The following is a 21730-nucleotide window of genomic DNA, read 5'->3' on the forward strand; positions in this document are numbered from 1 at the left end:
AGTTCCACATCTGCAATCCCACCATAAAATACTAAAATAATCATTTTAATCAACAAACTTGCCTGAGGAGGAGAAAATCAACTTTACTTATATTGCCTGGATGGAATTGATTTAATTGGTTAGGTTAGCCAGAAAAGTCTTTCCAAATTCTCATATTGATCCAGCTTTTATCTATAATGTTCTGAAATAAAGACAACTCAGATTTACCCCAGTTTTCAAAGAGATTATATTTGCAAAGCTATTTGCTAAATTATTGTCTTCAATATAATGTCACAGGTGGTGAGTTTTCCTGGTTGACCCAAAGAATATATTTAGGGGCGTCTAGGTAGCTCAGTTGTTAAGCATCCAACTTCGGCTCAGGTCCTGATCTCACGGTTTGTGGGTTTGAGCCCCATGTTGGGCTCTGTGCTATCAGCTCAGAGCCTGGGGACTGTTTTGGATTCTCTGTCTTTCTCTTTCTCTGTCCCTCCCCCACTCATTCTCTCTCTCTCTCTCTCCCTCTCTCTCTCTCTCTCAAAAATAAACATTAAAAATTTTTTTCAAGAATATATTTAATCCATAGCTACTGTTCTAACATACTGAAACTATTCACCAAATACTTACAGCTTGAAGCAGGTAATCTTAACTCACCAATCTGAGCCCAGACCGTGCAGCTTCCTGCCTCTCATCTACTTCCAAGCCCACGCATTTGCTAAAATATTCCAAATGTTTTCATAACAGTGATGGCAGCAGAGAGTCTAACATAGATAGTGAGAAAAAAGATAAAAATGAATTAATTTTGACTATTATGAATTAGGAATTAAAGCTTCATCTCCTACCAAAATGCTGATAGCTGCTTGTGATGTTTTTTCCAGAAAAAAATACAGGAAAACACTTGTGTGGTTTGATTATTTATACAGGAGTGGTGAATCCTAATGTCAGGATGCCCTGGTGCTTAGACTTAGGTAAAGAGCACTACCCTTTCAATGAAGCTCTAAGGTACAACCTTCAGGTTTGGTCTTTATGATCCTGAAGATCTCTAAGATTATTCTGTTCTAAAAGTAAATCATGTTAAGATAGGAAGGGTTGGAATTGAAGGTCCCTAAATGTTCTAATTGAGGAAATATTTTGGACTCTTTTAGTTTCCCCAATCTAAAAGTTTTGTGATCTTAAGGAAAATTATAAGGAACCATTTTCTTTCCCTATGTCCTTAGTCTTTGGTGTTAGCTACTGGATGAGATGTGGGCCCTATGGATTGGAAATCTGTGGAAGAATAAGTCCCAGTGACCCCAAACTGTTACTTTGAAATAACTGGTTTGCTAAATTTTGATTGGTTCATACTCAGAAATTTGGTTCTCTTCATATTTGAAGCAGGTAATTTCACCATGTTGCCAAAACCTGTGGTAGATTGACCCCAGCAGTACCTTCGATTAGTTCATACATCCTTGTATTCACTTTTGGCAAAACTCTTCCAAATTATTGTTAGTCTTGGCTTTGTTACTGGTTTTGGCCAATGGGACAGAGGATACGCTAGCAGAGAATTGAAAAGTTTTCCTTCTAGAGTTGTTGGTACTCTGCCACCATGGAAACAAGCTCAGGCTACCCTGGAGGATGGTGAGAAACACATGACCCAGTTACCCACCACTGCCCCAGCTGCCATCCAGTCAACCTCCGGAAGGAGAACTACCAAAGGGGCTGGCAGCTGACCACAGACACATGAAAAAGAGCCAGAGAAAAACAAATTGCTCAGCTGAGCACATCCCAAATTGCTGACTCCTGGGGTTGTGGGCTAAATAAATGTGTGTTCTATTAAGCCACTAGTTCTGAGGTGGTATGTTATGTTGCAAAAACTGATTTACATAAGAGCCAGTAAGAAGATCCTAACACATGAGAGAAGTGTAAAGGAAAAGATGATCTCTTCTTTCATAATCTTCTAGGATTAGAAATTAAACCATTGCCTACAGTGGAAGAAGTAGTACAGGGATAATGACTTACAAAAGAACAAAGGGGAACTTCAGAACTTATTATAAACTTCAGAACTTATTATAAAGCTACAATAATCAAGGCAGTATGATCAGCATAAAAATTGACATATAGGTCAATGGAACAGTATAGAAAGTTCAGAAATAAACCTAATATTTATGGTCATTGATTTTTGACAGAGCCAAAGAAATTCAATGGGGAAAGGACATTTTTTTCAACAAATGGCAATGGAATTATTGGATATTCATATGCAAAGAAAGCAATAATAATAATCTTAAATCTTTATAGGACACCATACACAGAAATCAACAAAAAATGGATCATAAACCTAAATGTAAGAGATAAATCTGTAAAAATTCTAGTGGAAATGTGAGCTAAAATATTTTTGAAATTGTGTTAGGCAATGATTTCTTAGATGTAACATTAAAATCATGATCTATAAAAGAAGAATTGATAAATTGGACTGCATCAAAATGTTAAAACTTTTGTTTTTCAGTAGATACCATTGAAGTTAAAAGACAAGCCCTAGCCTGATAGAAAATATTTTCAAATCATGTATCTTACAAAGGATTTGTATCCATAATCTATGAAGAACATTGTACACTAAAACTGTAGTAGGTGACTGATGTCAGCCTTTTGTGACCTTTCCATGCCCCGTGCCTTCTGTGACTCCTTGATACCTGAAGGAGATACCAATAACAGGAAGGACTGGCTTATAGGAGAGGGGAGATGATGGTGGAGTAGAAGGACCTGAGGCTTGTCTCATCCCATGAATACAACTAGATAATTATTAAATCATCCTAAATACCCCAGAAATAGACCTGAAGCCTGGCAGAACAACCTCCTTGACTAATGGGAGAGAAGAGGCCACATCAAGGATGATAGGAAGTGCAGAGATGTAGTTTAGGGGAGAAATGGATCGTGGGTACTGTGGAGAGGAGGGAGCCATGGGCACAGAGAAGAGTGAGAGAGAGAGGAGCATGCAGGGGAATGCACAAGGAGAAAGTTTCCCCAAGGCCATTGGCTTGGAAATGAGAGGGGCTAAATTTCATGAGTTCTTGCAACTAGTAGGGCTTAAAGTCTAGAGTTTTAAAAGTCAGCAGTTTGACTGAGATAGAGCACGGAGGGCACTGTGCTGCTCCTGGAAAGTAGGCAGGCAAAAAACCCCGGAAGCAGACAGCATGGAAACAATGATCTGAAAAACGCCTGGGGTACACAGCTGGGAAATTATTTGATTTCTTGGAGCATGTCTCTGAGAGGCAGTGTTCATGGAGACACCTCTTAAGGAAAAAAAGGAGCTGACTGGAGCCATTTCCCTCTCCTACCCCTCAGCATAAAGATAGAGCCACCTGCAGGAAGCAGGCCAGCACCTACACTGGCTGCCTAACTTGCTTATACCAAGCCCCAACCCCATGTGCTGTGGTGAAACTACCCCTCTCTGCCAAGTTTGCCTTTATCCCAATGGGGCGGGCCCTTCCCCCAGAAAACCAGCACAAACCCCTGCCCACACCACATCTCCCAACCAGAGAGTTCTGCAGGGCCTTAGTTCTCCTGAAAGTAGTATCAGATATCACTTCACAAGCAGACCAGAGCACACCTAGTTAAAGCTCACCACACTCAGGCCAAGGACCAAACACTGCCCACAACAGGCGAGGAGAGCCTCTGCAGACGACCAGCCTGAAGGACAGAGAAGCCACAACACAACAGCAGAGTGCAGGCAGCACACACCAGAGACACTCCCTGAAGTGCCAGGCTGTGGACACTACATGAGCTCTTCTTCATAAAGACATTATGTTGAACAGCAGAAAACATAACTGTCTTTTCTAATACACAGATGAAGGCAGAGACCTAGACAAAATGCCAAGATGGAGGAATTTATCCCAAATGAGAGGATAAGATTAGGCCATGGCCAGAGATCTAAGCAAAATAGATATGGTAACATGCCTGATGGAGAATTTAAAGCAACAATCATAAGGATACTCACTGGGCTTGAGAAAGGATAGAAATCAGGGATACCCTTACCACAGAGATAAAAGAGTTTAAAAAATGAGATTGGAAACAGGCTTGATACAATGAAGAGCAGGCTGGAAGAAGCAGAGGAACAAATTAGTGACCTAGCAGACAAAATAATGGAGAATAATGAAGTTGAACAAAGGAGAGAAAGAATTATGGAACATGAGAATAGACTTAGGGAAGTCAGTGACTCTATCAAATGTAATGACAATCCCAGAAGAAGAAGAGAGAATAAAAGGGGGCAGAAAATTGCTTAAGGATGTAATAGCTGAACACTTCTCTAATGTGGGGAAGGAAACAGATATCCAGATCCAGGAGGCACAGAGAACTCCCATCAAAATCAACAAAAGCAGGTCAACACCAAGGCATATTATAAGTAAATTTGCAAAATATAGTGAAAAAGAAAAAAATCTTAAAAGCACCAAGGCAAAAGCCATCCTTAACTTACAAGGGAAGACCCATAAGGCTTACTGGAGATTTCTCAACAGAAACATGGCAAGCCAGAAGGGGATGGCTTGATATATTTACAGTGCCGAATAGGAAAAATCTGAATCTGCTGAATAGAAAAAAACCAAGCATACTCTGTCCAGCAAAGCCATCATTCAGAATAGAAGGAGAGATAAAGAGTTTCCTAGATAAACAAAAACTAAAGGAGTTCATGACCACTAAACCAGCCCCGCGAGAAATATTAAAGGGAACTCACTGAGTGCAAAGGAGAGACTAAAACTAACAAAGACAAGAAAGGATTACAGAAAATGTTCAGAAACAACAAGTAATAAAATGACAGTAACTATAAATCAGTAATTACTTTGAATGTAAGTGGACTAAATGCTCTAATCAAAAGACATAGGGTGTCAGAATGGACAAAAAAGAAGACACATCTATATGCTGCCTACAAGAGGCTCATTTTGGACTGAAAGACACCTGCAGACTGAAAGTGAGGGGATGGGGAAACGTCTGTCACACTAATGAATGCAAAAGAAAGCAATACTTATATTGGACAAACTAGACTTTAAAACAAAGGTTGTAACAAGAGATAAAGGAGGGCATTACACCATAATAAAAGGGACAATCCAACAAGAAGATCTAACAACTGTAAATATTTTTTCACCCAACATGGCAGCCCCCAAATATATAAAACAATAATAAACATAAAGTAACAAATTGATACTGATACAATAATAATAGAGGGCTTTAACACTCCACTTGCATCAATGCACAGATCATCTAAACAGAAAACAAAGAAGGAAACAATGGCTTTTAATGACACACTGGACCTGATATATTCAAAACATTCCATCCTAAAACAACAGAATACACATGTTTCCCAAGTACTCATGGGACATTCTCCAGAATAGGTCATATATTAGGTCACAAATCAGGCCTCAAAAAGAAAAGGAGGGAAAACTTCCAAATTCATTCTATGAGGCCAGCATTACCCTGATACCAAAAACTTGAAATCATACCATTCAAATTTTTCTGATCACAATGCTATAAATGAGAAGTCACCCACAAGAAAAAATTTGGAAAGACCACAAATACATGGAGGTTAAACAACATGCTAGTAAACAATGAATAGATCAACAGGAAATCAAAGAAGAAAATTTTAAAAAATACAATGGCCCAAACCTTTGGGATGCAGAAAAAAAGTGGTCCTAAGAGGAAAGTATATAGCAACACAGAACTACCTAAAGAAGAAAGAAAAATCTCAAACGCCCTAACCTTATACCTAAAGAAGCAAGAAAAGAACAATAAACGAAGCCTAAAGCCAGCAGAAGGAAGGAAATAATAAATATTAGAGCAGAAATAAATCATATTGGAACTAAAACAAAAAAACAAACAAAAAATAGAACAGATCAATGAAACCAGGAGATGGTTCTTTGAAAAAAATAATAAATTTGATAAACCTCTAGCCATACTTGTCGAAAAAGAGACAATACCCAAATAAATAAAATTACAAATGAAAGAGGAAAAATAACAACCAACACTCACAGAAATACAAACAATTATAAGTGAATACTTTGAAAAACTAGATACCAACAAATTGGACAACTTGGAAGAAATGTATAAATTCCTAGAAACATATGAATTATGAAAGTTAAACAGGAAGAAATAGAAAACCTGAACAGACCATAAACCAGCAGATAAATTGAATGAGTAATCAAAAAACCTCCAAACAAAATTCCAGGGCCAGATGGCTTAAGAGGCGAATTCTACCAAACATTTAAAGAAGAGTTAATACCTATTTTTCTCAAACTATTCCAAAAAGAAAAGGAAGAAAAACTTCCAAATTCATTCTATGAGGCCAGCATTACCCTGATACCAAAACCAGGTAAAGACTACTAAAAAAGAGAACTACAGGCTATATCCCTGATGAACACAGATGCAAAAATTGTCAATAAAATAGTAGCAAACTGGATCCAACAATACATTAAAAAATCATTCACCATGATCAAGTGGGATTTCTTTCTGAGTTGCAAGAGTGGTTCAATATTCACAAATCAATCAACATAATACACTACATTAATACAAGAAAGGATAAGAACCATATGACCATTTCAATAGATGCAGAAAAAGCATTTGACAAAGTACAACATCGATTTGTGATTAAAAAAAAAACAACCCCTCATCCAAGTAAGTTTAGAGGGAACATACCTCAACATATAAAGCCCGTGTATGAAAAACCCATGGCTAATATCATCCTCAGTGGGGAAAAACTGAGAGCTTTCCTCTACAGTGGGGAACAAGACAAGGATGTTCCCTCTCACCATATTATTCAACACAGTACTGGAAGTCCTAGCAACAGCAACCAGATGACACAAAGAAATAAAAAGCATCCAGATCTGTATGGAAGAAGTAAAACTTTCACTATTTGCCGATGACATGATACTCTATATAGAAAACTTGAAATATTCCACCAAAAACCTACTAGCACTGATAAAGGAATTCAATAAAGTTGCAGGATACAAAATCCACATACAGAAATCTGTTGCATTTCTATACACCAATAATGAAGCAGCAGAAAGAGAAATCAAGGAATACATAGCTATAGTTATCAAAACAGTATGGTATTGGGGGGAAAAGGCAGCTAGATCAATAGAACAGAATAGAAAACCCAGAAATGAACCTATAGCAATAACTCTTTGACAAAGAAGGAAAGAATATCCAATGGGAAAAAGTCTCTTCAAAAAATGATGTCGGGAAAATTGGACAGTTACATGCAAAAGAATGAAACTGGGCCACTTTTTTACACCAGACGCAAAAATAAATTCAAAATGGATTAAATACCTAAATGTGAGACATGAAAACATAAAAATCCTATAGGAGAACACAGGCAGCAACCTGTTTGACATCAGCCTTACTGACTTCTTTCTAGGTATGTCTCCAGAGGCAAGGGAAACAAAAACGAAATAAATTATTAGGACATAATCAAGATAAAAAGCTTCTACACAGGGAAGGAAACATCAACAAAATTAAAAGGCAGCCTACAGAATTGGAGAAGATATTTGCAAATGACATATTCAATAAAGGATTACTATCCAAAATATGTAAAGAGCTTATAAAACTCAACACCCAAAAACAAATAATCCAATTAAAAAATGTGCAGAAGTCATGAATAGACATTTTTCCAAAGAATACAGCCAAATGGCTAACAGATACATGAAAAGATGCTCAATGTCACTCATCATCTGAGAAATACAAGTCAAAACCACAATAAGATACCACCCCAACCTGTTAGAATGGCTAAAATCAACAACACAAGAAACAACAGATGTTGGTGAGGATGTGGAGAAAGGGGAACCCTATTGCACTGTTCATGGGAATGCAAACTGGTGCAGCCATTCTGGAAAACAGTGTGGAGGTTCCTCAAAAAGTTAAAAATAGAACTTCCTTGTGATACAGCCATTGCATTACCAGGTATTTACCTAAAGAATACAAAAATGCAAATTCAAAGGGATAGATGTACATGTTTATAGTAGCATTATCTGCAATAGCCAAATGATGGAAACAGCCATACTTTCCATCACCTGATGAATAGGTAAAGAAGAAGTGGTGGCAATGAGATATACCACCTCATATCTGACAGAATGGCTAACACTAACGACTCAGGCAGCAACAGATGTTGGCAAGGATGCAGAGAAATATCTGTTTTGCACAGCTGGTGGGAATGCAAACTGGTTCAGCCACTCTGGAAAGCAGTATGAAGGTTCCTCAAAAAATTAAAAATAGAACTACCCTACAACCCCGCAATTGCACTACTAGGTATTTATCCAAGGGATACAGGTGTGCTGTTTCGAAGGGGCACATGCACCCCAATGTTTATAGCAGCACTATCGACAATAGCCAAAGTATGGGAAGAGCCCAAATGTCCATCGATGGATGAATGGATAAAGAAGAAGTGGTATATATATACAATGGAGTATTACTTGGGAGTCAAAAAGAATGAAATCTTGCCATTTGCAACCACGTGGATGGAACTAGAATGTATTATGCTAAGTGAAATTAGTCAGAGAAAGACAAAAATCATATGACTTCACTCATATGAGGACTTTAAGATCCAATACAGGTAAACGTAAGGGAAGGGAACCAAAAATAATATAAAAACAGGGAGGGGGACAAAACATAAGAGACCCTTAAATATGGAGAACAAACAGAGGGTTGCTAGAGGGGTTGTGGGAGGGGGGATGGGCTAAATGGGTAAGGGGCATTAAGGAATCTACTCCTGAAATCATTGTTGCACTATATGCTAACTAACTTGGATGTAAATTAAAAAATAAATAAATTATTAAGAAAAAGGAAACTTCAACAACAACAGCAAAAGAAGAATGCCTATCAATGCATTATATAATGCAATATAATTCAGCCATAAAGAATGAAATATTGTCATTTATAATGACACAGAGCTGGAGATTATATTGCTAAACAAAATAAGTCAGTCAGAGAAAGACAGATACCATATCATTTCACTCATATGTGGAATTTAAAAAACAGAACAAACAAGGAAAGGGGAAACAAAAGAGAGGCAAACCAAGAGACTCTTAACTGTAGAGAACAAAGGTTGACAGAAGGGAGGGAGGTGGGTGGGGGGCATGGGTGAACTAGGTGATAGGGATTAAGTAGTGCACCTGTGATGAATGCAGGGTGATGTATGGAAGTGTTAAATTAGTGTATTATACACCTGAAGCTAATATAATACTGTGTGTTAACTAACTGGAATTAAAAATAAAAACTTAAAAACATAACAGGAAGAACTGGAAAATCAGTTAAGCAGAGGCATGCAAATGATATTTTTGAATAATCAATTATGATAGAAACATAATTTATTAAGCTCACCTAGGGGTCTTACACATGTCTCTGTGGAAATCAGTAAACCTTAATTTTATCAACCAAACCGTATGCCTTGTGACACACAAATATTTGGAGAAGTGTTTGCAGGCGTGTAAACCCCATTCCCCTGTTGACATATAATCCCCTATAACTCCAGAGCTATTCTTCAGAGCAATGCGAAGGACTGTTTCCTGGGCTGTGTTCTTACTAAGGCAATGAATAAAGCATTTACTAACCTACCCTGAGTGCCTTCCTTTCAGTTGACAACATCTACAACTCATAATAAAAAAACCAAACAACCCTGTGGTGGCTGGGTGGCTCAGTCCAACTCAGTGGGTGACTGGGTGGCTCAGTCCAAGCATCCAACTCGGTCTTGGCTCAGGTCATGATCTCACGGTTCCATGGGTTCAAGCCCCACATCAAGCTCTGAGTCAGCAGCACAGAGCCTGCTTGGGATTCCCTTTCTCCCTCTCTCTCTGCCCCTCCCCGCTCATACTGCTTCTGTCCCTCTCAAATAAAAAATAAAACTTTAAAACAAACAACCCAATTTAAAAATGGGTAAAGGATATGAATAGACATTTGCCCAAAGAAAATATAAAAAATATCCAGTAAGCATTTGGAAAGATGCTTAACATCATAAATCTTTAGGTAAATGCAAAGCAAAATCATAGTAAGACATAACTTCACGCACTCTAGAATGGCTCTAATCAAAATTCAGATAATAACAAGTGTTGACAAGGAACAATTGGAATCCTCATACATTGTGGAAGGGAATGTAAAATGATGCAATTTAAATATAAACTTAGCATCTGGAATAAAAATTCCACTCTTGGCTATCTACCCAAGAACAGTGTAAACTTAAATCTGCACAAAGGCTTGCAACTGAATGTTCGCAGCAGCGTATTCATGGTAATCCAAAATCAGAAACCCAAATGTCTACCAACTAGTGAACTGATAACAAAAGCAATGCTGTATATCTATACATTGGCATACTGTTCATACTGTTCAGCAATAAAAAGGCATCAGCTACTGACACATATACAACACAGGTGAACATCAAAATCATCTAAGTGAAAGAGGCATTCAAAAAAAGACCCCCTGTTGTATTATTTGATTTGTGTAAAATTTTTACACATGATCTTAGCCGAAAGGCCAAGAAACAATTTTTGTATAAAATTTTTAGAACAAGCATATCTGTAGAGCTGAAAGCAGTCAGTGCTTGGCCTGGGGCTGGGGATCGGAGAGGCGATTGACTACAAATGGACATGAGGAACTTATTGAAGTGCAGGAAAACATTTTAAAACTGGGGTGTAGTGATGATTACACAGTTTTATAAATTCACTAAAAAACATTGATCTCCACACATACAACGGGTGTATTTTCAGATAAGGAAATAATACCTAAATAAAGCTTGATGGTTAAAAACAAACTTTGGCTTCTCTCTTGAAAGAGAAAGAAAAAGGGGTGCCTGGGTGGCTCAGTTGGTTAAGCGTCTGACTGTTGATCTCTGCCAGGTCATGATCTCACCCTTCTTGAGATCAAACCCTGAGGACAGAGCCTGCTTGGGATTCTGTCTCCCTGTCTCTCTGCCTCTCTCTCTCTCTCTCTCTCTCTCTCCCCCCCTCTCTCTCTCTCTCTCTCTCTCAAAATAAAGCTTAAAAGAGAGAGAGAGAGAGAAGGAATTGGTGAACACTTGAATACATTTGACTTAGAATTTGACTATAAATAATAGTTTTAAAAAACTGACCCACTCTTAGGCCTCCGTGTGTGTATATGTGTTAATGAGCAACGTACTGACATAATAACACTATTTTTTTCCCTTGGTGTTTCTGAGGAAAGTGGAAACTTTCATTATATAATGATTCCAGGTGCAAGGGTTTGGGGGGGGGGTGCAGTTGGCCTTCTGGGGAATTTGTGGCTGTCCACAGAGTGTCTGGGCGGTCAACAGGAGGGCACATGACGCACATATAACAAGGGCCTGGGCTGACACTGGTGGTTCCGTATCTGTGAAAGCACTTTCCCCAGCCCTCTCCCACTCCCCATTCTGTCAGTGCCCATCAGCACCCCTTGGCATGGTCAGTGCCTCCCCCCACCTCTGTCCAGATGCCCAGCTTCAGGTTCCTGTGAGGAATATGAAGGTGGTCTTCATGAAGCATATGGTTCCGTTTTGTTGATTTGGTCCAGTTGTTTGAAAACATCTTGTCTTAAAAAGCATGCTATTTATCATATTTCACTATCTTTCAGTAGAAGTTTGAAGAGGGGGAAACAAATCAGACATTTTCTTGATTTAATCTTAGTTTCTCAAATTTGAGAAATTGTTTTATTACTTTACAGTGGAAAAGAAGATTGCACCCCCTTTTTTGTTTTACTACATCTGTAAGAGCATGCATTGTTGTGATAAATTAAATCTGGCAAGGATTAAAGGAAAATTCTCCCCCTAAGTGATCATGCAGCTTAAAGCAACATCAGTAGGTCAACTAAACCATCCCTCTGCCAAAGACAGACGGTGCTTAAACCACACCCAGACAAATGAAAGTTTATTCTATTTTTAAAGATTTCCAGGGGAGAGGATCATTGGAATTTTTGCCCCTTAAGGCATTTAGTCTGTCTGAGAAATTCATTTTACATAGGAACATGATAGAAACAAAGAGAACACAATTGTCTGGCTGCCAAATCCTAGGATTTTTATTATTATTATTATCATCATTCTGAAATACAAAGGACAGAGTGGAAGATAAAATTCATGCACTGTGTCTGGTATGTTTCCGATTAATGAAACAGACTCTTATATTTTATTAAGGTTAAGTAACCGAGCCCAGCCAAGAAGCGGAGTTTTGCATTTTAATTTGGGGAATTTTGACAATAATAAGGCTGCTGAACATAAAGAAGTTAAAGCCAAGAACTGTTTTCTCTAGAATTCTATGCTTTTCTTCAGCTGTTACACTAAAGGAATTGTAGTTTAGCCAGTGAGAACCTCATAAATTTAAAGTATTTATGGGGGCATTTTCAATTATTATTCTGAGATATAGAACATCCTCTTGCATAAATGGAAAAGTCAGTTCACAAGTGGTTTAAAATGAGAAAGACTGAATAACAAAAAAGTTATCTGAATATACACACACACACACACACACACACACACACACATATATATATATATATATATATATATATATATATAGCTTCTGGGCATATTTTAATTTAGAAGAAATCAATGCTTTTCTAAAATAATTTTAATTACTCAAATTGCCCATTGTCATTATGAGCTAAGCCTCATTCTTTTTCTAATTAAATGTGATCATTTGCTCAAATTGTTCTCTTCTCAGTGGGTAATAGGCACAAACTGACCTTGTGAGAAGATCTAACTTCCCAACAATGAGTATTTCCCCTCACTCCAGTTTGTGATTAAAAAAAATAGGTGGCAGGTTGTTGGGGGCGGGGTGGGGTGTGTGGAGAACGAGCCAGTTTCGTAAATGCCCCCCGGCAGTGAGAGAAAATGCTTACTCCACACTCTCTGATGTAAGGGCCAGAGCTGAGAAGGAGGGAGTGGAGGAGACTGTCTGTCTGAAGGAGGAGCTAGCTGGCCGCCCAGCCTAGCCCAGATCCCAGGCCTCTGAGCTGCTGCAGAAAGCAACTCTGCAGGATTCGCTCCCTCTGTTCTCCTGGCCACCAGCCCCTCCCTTCCTCTCCCTTACCTTCACCCATGTAGACAGGAGCTAATATATAAACAAATGTATGAAAATTCCAAAGTTGAGTTTTGTCCAAGGTAAATCTTTAACCCTTCTCTCTCCCATATTTGCCATCTCACTCAAAAGATATTATAGCGTACATGTTAGTCATTTGACTTCCTTGGGAGTCATAACCATTGGGCTCTTTAAAGACCAGGAGCATGTTGGGAAACTGAGGCAGAAGGGAAAGAAGGGGCCAGGAAGCGAGGAGACCTGGGGACATAGTCCGGAGGGGGAAAGGTGACCCCAGTGAGGATGACTGTGTGACTGTGACCACAACCAACTCATGCCCAGGAGCAAAAAGAAAGCAAGGCTCCCATTTGCTCACTTGGAACCCCAGGGGCTGTGACATGGGCCCAGTGTGGGGGGCAGAAGTTGCCACGGGAAGACAGGCGTGTGGACTTTGGTTTCTGGTCTTGGCGCTCATGCTTTTTGCATGCGCACAGAAACTCTATGCCCAGGTCAGTCTTCAGATACCACAAAAGACACTATAGAGTTCTAAGAAAAGTCAAGGTATAAACTGGCTTAGAAATCTTTGAATGCCTTAAAAGTCACACAACATTTAGAGCAGAGGAAAGCCAGAGATAAATATTGGTTTTCTTTTTTTAAGTTTGTTTATTTGATTTGATTTGATTTTGATTTTGATTTTGATTTTTTGACAGAGAGGGAGAGAGAGAGAGGGAGTGAGGCAGAGACAGAGGGAGACAGAGAATCCCAAGCAGGCTCCATGCTGTCAGTTCAGAGCCCGATGGGGGGCTCGAACTCACAAACCACGATATCATGACTTGAGCCAAAATCAAGAGTCGGTTGCTTAACAAGCTGAGCCGCTCAGACGCCCCATGTATTAGTTTTCATGAGTTCCATCATGAAGCATATTTTTTCTAGATCAGAGAAAACCCATTGAACAGAGATTAAAATATTCTTTTTGCAGTTTGGTTAATTCACTGATGATTTAAATAAAACATGGTTAATTCTAGGTTAAAGAAGATGTGCAATGGGCTAGAAGTAAGCAAACACCACTGCTGTTTGTGATATCCCGGCAGGGGCACAATTCTTATTCTGATTCTAATTCTAATTCTAATACCCGGCAGGGTAATTCTAATGGTAATAGAAAAGCAAAGCAGGAGAAAGACTCAGGTAAGGTAGGTCTTTGGAAATTATTTTCAACAAAAGACCTAAACAGAACTTGGCGTTTTCCTTCAAAGTACACAGTCGTAAAAAAGAATGGAAGCACAATTAAGCCCCCAAATGCTCTACATTCTTTTCCTGTTGTAGTATTATCAGCCTTTCTGATTTATACATATTTATTATCAAAGAAAATTGACCTTGATTTCACATCACAGTTTAGCAACCCACCCACCCCCACCCCCAAAAAACTGCTATCTCTTTGAAAGAAGTTATTCCATGCTAAGGCTCGGTTGCATGTATCAACAGTTTAATTTTTGTCTGGAGTTTTTAAGTGGCAGTTAGGAAACAAGAGAGGACTCACTCTTTGAAAAGCAGAGCAGTGTCTGGCCATGTGCGTCTTCGGCTCCCTGGGAAAGTGATTTCAGATGGTCGGTTGTGGATGGCTCAGACTTCCTCAGCTCCCTCCCACACAGGCAAAGCATGCCTTTCCTGGGGCAGTAGGTTGAGAGAGGAGAGCTGTGATGTGCAAGGGTAGAGTCAGTAGTCACCTGTCCTCTCCAGGCTTCCAGTGCATTCCATCTAATCCCTAGCAGCCTAGAAGCAGGAGTTTAGAGTCACCCTTTTTTCCATCAGCGAGGAGGACAAATTTGGGAATTTTAAAATGGAAAAAGTGGTATTATGGATATTTAGACCTGAGATAAACACCTGGCATGGAGGGGAAAGGAGGAAGGGGAGACGGGAAAATGGTTTTTTTGTTTTTGTTTTTGTTTTTTTTACTAGTTTAGAACTTTGCATGAGGTTTTGACTTAATAACTTAATAACTTTAGAACTTCTAATAGCGTTCTAAATAAATTGTTAGTGTCAGAAGGAATTAAGTAAGTGTTATTTACCTAAGAAAAGCCTTGTTTTCACTCTGTATTATTTTCTTATTTGATTTCTATGAAACAAGTTTCTCAAGAAAGTGAAGATTTGCCAAGAGAACGAGTAACAAATACATGACAGTGCTGTCACATGGGGTGCCCTCTGTGTACGGTCACAGTTGGCCTGGTCCTTCTCTCCCACAGCAGTTACGCTCTGTTTCCCACAAGGACCCCAAAATCTTCCCGCTGCCCCACCGAGGTTGGAATGGCCTTGGCTATAGTGCAAAGGTAGAAAGGAGAGCATCTCATATACAGAAACAAAAATTGAACGAGACAAACCTGAACTGCAAAGCAGTCAGGCAGGCCCAGCAGAAGGGCCCAGGGTGCCGCCTTGCCACAGGATGTACTGCAGCCGGCAGCCTCCAGCTGAAGCCAACCTCAGTAGCCTCTTAATTCCAGACACTGTGCTCTTTGTGCATCTTTGACCCACAGGGAATAATGACTGCATTAAACTGGTGATATTGATTGAGAAAATAAGTTTTGGAATCATCCCAATCTGGTTTAGAATCTAGGCTCTGTCACATAAACTACATGGCCTTGTAGATACTCTTTAATATTTCTAAGCTCCCATTTCCCCATTTGTAAATTATAGATAATAATACCTAACTCATAAGTATTCTCGTTGTGCAAATCAAATCAAGCAATGTCCATAAAACACTTAGCACTGTGTCTGGCATCTACTAAGTGCAAAATAATTGATAGTTGTAGTTATTTTACAACAACGAGTAATCACATTTTATTGACTGCATCAATTAGAATTCAATATAGCTGCCTTTAACAGAAAAAAAAAAAATGTCATTGCCTAAAGAAGAGAGATGTGAACTTCTCTCTCATGTAAAAGCAGCACAGAACAGGCCACCAGGACATATATGGTGACTCTGTGGTATCATTAGGGAGACCCAGGATGTTGCCCTTGTTCTGTCATCTAGGCAATGGCTTCCATTCTCAACGTCAGTTCATGTCCAAGGTGATTCTCTGGCTTAAGCCAGCGCATCTGAGTCTTGGACCTAAAGGAGGAAAAAGCTTCAGTTAACTTCCCAAAGTCCCATGCCAACTCATTTGCTTCTTTTTTTTTTTTTTTTTTTTTTTTTTAGTTCCATGACCTTAGTTCCATGATGTGATCTGTTACATGACCACACCATGCTACAAGAAAACTGAGAAATGTTCTCTTTTGTTCCAGGACAAATTATGCCCTGTTAAAAGTATCAAGATTTGTTTCTAAGGAGGAAGGGAAAAAATGGATGTTGGAGGAAGCAGGTGACAGTCTCTGCGACACTGGTAAGAATGATAGTACCCTGATCAGAGCATGTCAGGGCTGATGGAATATTCGTGAGCCCTTAGTTCCATCATTTCATTTTAAAGATAAGTAAACTCTCATCCAGGGAGATAATGGGATATATGAGGGATTGCGTGGTGAATCCGTGGCAGTGGCCAAACAAAACTCAGATCTCTGACTTCCAGGTGGGCCAGTGTACTTTCTGCCAAATTCATTTTCATTCTAATAAATGACTTTGGGTTTTTGAAAATCCCCTTTTAGAGAGATATTACCTAAGTCTTTATATCAAGGCTTCTAGTTCTCATTTTGTCTCTTGCATTGGTTAATAGCTGGTCACTAGTCAACGTAGAACATATTTGCCATTATAAGTAGTGTTTATAATCACTAATAGCCATTTTACCAAAGGCAATAAGTATAATCCTGTCAGCTGCTCCATAAATATAATTTTAATACGCTTAATTATTTTTTTAAAATTCTCTTTGGAGTCCCTTCCATTATTCTTTCAGTCTGAAATTTATCTTCTGAAGATGTGGTTTGCCCTTCCCGAGGTTACAGCTTGTGGAAATGTTACAGGTCTGCGTTTGCAAGCTTGTATTTTTATTAAAGGAAACTTAGTTAACATGGTTCTATCTCATTTAAACTAAAATCTGTGTAATACTAGAGTGCTATTTGATATCAATAGGGCCCTTTTAATAGGCTTTTAAAGAAGCTTTTATTTCTAGAAATAGGAAGCTATGTATTGCCTAAAAGCACCCTAGTAGAGGACCATAAGTAGTGAAAGATTAGAATTGTTAAGTCCAGGCCACTGATTTTTATATGAACCCTAAATTAGAGTGAATTCTCTAGCTCCTAATTAAAAAGGTTTTAATCACAGACAAAGAATAAAAAGCACAAAAGAACATGTAGCATAAGGAAAGAAATTATAATTATTTAGTTGGGAGGAAGCTGTGTTGGGAAAAAAATCTGTGCAGTCACATTAACTTGTCATACCTTCCAAGCATGATTTCAAAGTGAAACATAAGAATTGTCTTGTCCCTAGAAACCGGAATTTACCTCAATCACAGATTTATTTGAAAATTATTTAGTAGGGGGGGGCGCCTGGGTGGCTCAGTCGGTTGAGAGCCTGACTTCGGCTCAGGTCATGATCTCAGGGTGTGTGGGCTCCAGCCCCACGTGGGGCTCTGTGCTGACAGCTCAGAGCCTGGAGCCTGCTTCTGATTCTGTGTCTCCCTCTCTTTCTGCCCCTCCCCTGCCCGTGCTCTGTCTGTCTCTCTCTCTCTCAAAAATAAATAAACATTAAAAAAAAATTTTTTTTTAAAGAAAATTATTTAGTAGGGAATTCCGGATTTTAACAGCATGTCTTCTCATGGAAGATGTTGATCCTAAGTTGGTAAATGAAGGAAAAAATACAACAGGCTATAAATACAACCTAGAAAAACATTTTTTTGTTTTAATAACATACATAAGCATGTATATTTAAAAGGTTCTAGAAGGATATATACCTAGATATTAATATATTAATAGTAAATATCTAGGGTGGTGTAATTGTGAGAAATTGCCCCCTTTTTCTTATCTATATCTATATTTTAAATATCTACTATTTTTCTAAGAGGAAAAAAAGAAATGTTTATGTTTTCATTTTAAATGATGCATCTGATGACAACTGGTTTTGAAAGAAAGAAACTAGTTTAATTCCCTAATGCATTCATTTTCATGAATGAACAAAATTCATCCAATGGCAGGTTTATATTGTGTGGACAGAATATCTATATGTACTTGAAAAAAATATGGCTCCATTTATCCAAAAAGCATTTAATCCTTCAAGGTGTCATAATTTGTCTATTCCTGTTTTTCCAGAATCTGAAGGGTAAAAAAAAACAAAAAACAAAAAAACCTCTTTATTTTACAGATGTCCAGATGATGGTACTATTACTTTTATGTGGTAGGTTGAGGAACAAATGAAAAGTAGAAAAGTATTAAGTTCATTTGAATTTACTAGTGTTTAAAAATGAATTTATATTTTGTTATATTTGAAAATTAGTAGCACAATTGACGTATAGTATTTATTCAATCTATAAACAATGGTAATATTCTTGGCATGTATTTGATGATCACTGATACTAATTCCAAACACTCAGAGACCTGAGATCCACAATGGTACATCCACTCAGGTCCTCACCCTCTCCACCATGTGTTCAACCTGAATTATCTGCCTCTTAATTAAGAAAAATAATTTTTCCCAGAAACCGGTCTCATCCTTATACCGAGAGTCCCCTTCTGCCCATGCTTTCTCTCACCTGAATGCCTCTTCTCTCTGCCAAGAAGCAGGAGATAATGATCAGAGGTAGAGATCCAGAAGGAGCCAAAAATCAGGGCATTGAATGAAAGAACAGAGAGTATTAGGTGATGTCTCATGTAGTACAGATCAAATGGACGTGCTGACATCGTGCTTCAAAGCCCTTCTCCCAGGTGTTCCACAGTGCCCCGCGTGCCCTTGAGCTGCCTCCATCATAGGCTACACAAAGTCTTCATTACAGGCACTGCACTTCAAACCCTTTTGTGCTTTGTCTTTCCTACATGTGTAATAGCAATCTGGCTTGAGCACGGACTATGTTCCCTCTGTGTCCATTTCCGGTCAAACACTACAGACTGATAGCAGAGTCCAATAGACGTCTATACTCATTGGGCTGAAAATCTTCTTGGAAAATGACTTGGTTTTTTAGGACTCAAACACGTTGTCAGGTATAGAAGATGCACAAAACTGCCTCTGTGAGGTTTATTTGAATCTGTGGTCAAGGATCCTTCTAAGACAGAACTTATCCTACAGCTTTATAAGCTGACTGGCCACACTTCTTAGGAGATTCAAAAATGAGTAATGATTGAATGCCGTATCAGTTAAATTTATCCCCAGCCCATTTTCATAGGAAAAAGACAGCTGCGAGTCAAAGGTGAAAACCTTGAATCCTGAAGTCTCTCTAAATCGTTGGGCTACAATAGAGTTACTTCAGAAGCATCTCAAGTAGATTATGACTCAGAGGGAAACAAGGCAAAGCAGCGGGTGTGTCAAACAAAGTCAGAGTGCCCAGGGGTAAACCGATTATCACATAGAAATGTAGACTCTGTGCTTGCAGTTTAGGTTTATTGGTTTACGAAACAGCTTACCGAGTCTTAAGCCACCAAAAAAGATGTGAGAGTTGATAAATCCACCCTAAAATGATCAAGCTCCTTTGTGGTCAGCCTGCTTGCCGAGAGAGTAGCCGGCTGATGGTCACCATTCTCTTGCCATTTCTGACTTGGCAAAAGCTAAGGATGCTGCACAGGGCAAATAAAGCATGTGTTCCCAAACCTCAGGTGTTATACTTTTTTTTTTTTTTTCTTTTGGTATTTCTTGTATTTCTTCTCTGTTAAAATTGTACCCAAAAAACTCTCTCTTAAATTATGCTAAATTCCTTCTCCGGGCAATTCTTGGGCTTCATTATTCTGCATGTCTGTCTCCTTTGATCAGATGAGTCCAGTAAGTGATCGTACTTTATAGGGATATTTTACCAGAGAATGTGACTTCTTCTCTTGGTTTATCCATCCATGATCTGCTTGTGTGTACTGATATGTAAGTGGGCAGCACCCAGGCTGGACAATTCTCTCCCAAGGACTGGCTGTTGAACACTGGTTCAGCAAGGCAGGCTTGCCTAGAGCCCAACCAGACCCATAGATCCACAGTTACCTTCCCCTGGAATGTTTCCAGCTTTGAGTGAGACTTTCATCAAGCCCTGGGTCTATGCCTGGGCCTCTCCATATGCCTTCCTCCGTGTTATGGGATTAAAATGTCCAGGAGCAAATGTACCATGTATAATGTCTAAAAGACAGAATATAGGGATTTTATCAGGAGAGTACAAAATCCAGACTAGGCTCCACCACTGTGTTAGTTTTCTACTGCTACTATAACAAATTGTCACAAACTTAGTAGCTTAAAACAATGTAGTTACATTATCTTACAGTTTTGAAAGTCAAGTCCGAAAGCAGTCTTATGGGACTGAGGGCAAACTGTCAGCAGACTTGGTTCCTTCTAGAGGATCTAGGGGTCAATCCATTTCCTTACCTTTTCCCACTTCTATAAGCCAAGTACATCCCTTGGCAGGTGGCCCCTCTTCCGTCTTCAAAGCCAGTAGCATAGCATCTTGCTTCCAGCATCATAGTACCTTCCTCTTCTGCAATCAAATCCCCCTTTCCCTCTTTCTTGTAAAGACCCTGTAATTACATTTAGGGCCCACCAGAATAATCTCTCCATGGGGAGATCCTTAACTTTATCATATTGGCAAAGTCCCTTTTGCTCTATGAGGTCATTCTCGAGTTTCTGGGATTAAAACATAGACATTTTTGGAGGCATTATTATTCAGTCCAGCACAGCCAGCAAATAAGGATGTTTATGGTTGTGTTAGGCAGCATTCTTCAAGAAACATAACCAATAAGATATATATATAATATATATTATGCATTAATTAATGCCATATTAAATACCTTTAAATCTTATATTAAATCTCTTTCTAGACATATAATTATATATAACACATATAATTACATCTCTTACATTAATTCTCTTTTTAGATATATAATTTATAAGTATAATGATATATTATTATGATCTATATGTAGAAAGAGATTTAATGTAGGGTATTGGTTCACCCGATTATGGAGGCTTAGAAGTCTCAACAAGCTACCATCTGCGAGGTGAAGACTCAGGAGAGCCAGTAGTGTGGTTTGGGAGCCCGGAAACTGGAGGGGTGATTGCGGGTCATGTAGACTCCAGTCCGAGTGTGGAAGCCTGAGAACCAGGACAGCTGAAGGCAGAAGATCTAATTCTCAGTTTAATCGGGCAGGCAGAGAGCAAATCCAAATTTCCTCTACCTTTTTGTCCTGTTCCAACCTTCAGTGAGCTGGATGACACCCACTCACGGGCCGGGGCGGGGGGGGGGGGGGGGTTGGATATCTGCTCTACTCAGTCTCCCTGTTCAAATGCCGACCTCTTTTGGAAATACCCTCACAGAACCAAATTAGTGTTTAACCAGCTATTTGGGCTTCCCTTGGCCCAATCAAGTTGACACATAAAATTAGCCATCACAATAGTACAAGATATTTTATATTCTAATAGACATTTCATATTCCATAGATATATAGCATATGATTCTTTGGCTGCAAAAGTGCCTATATTTTACTGTTAATGGAAAGAAAATAGACAAATCCTTGTCATCTGCACATGATTTTTCCCTTGGACATACAGTGGTTACACTGATGAATGGAATCAGTAGACTTTAATTTCAGTCTTTATTTAAAATACTCCTGAGTTGGGGCGCCTGGGTGGCGCAGTCGGTTAAGCGTCC

The 21730-nt window shown here is 38.9% G+C and overlaps 1 long non-coding RNA gene across 1 annotated transcript in view; it reads left to right on the forward strand.

Annotated features, from left to right (window-relative positions):
* Positions 1–21730, forward strand: part of LOC132691568 (uncharacterized) — a 138378-nt gene that overhangs the window by 107787 nt on the left and 8861 nt on the right. The window contains exon 4 of the long non-coding RNA XR_009615866.3: positions 16260–16357. This is a non-coding gene — a long non-coding RNA (uncharacterized LOC132691568). The remainder of the gene's footprint in view (positions 1–16259; positions 16358–21730) is intronic.

This window comes from Panthera onca, chromosome B1 (assembly GCF_046562875.1).
Source record: "Panthera onca isolate mPanOnc1 chromosome B1, mPanOnc1 haplotype 2, whole genome shotgun sequence".
Taxonomy (NCBI): Eukaryota; Metazoa; Chordata; class Mammalia; order Carnivora; family Felidae; genus Panthera; species Panthera onca.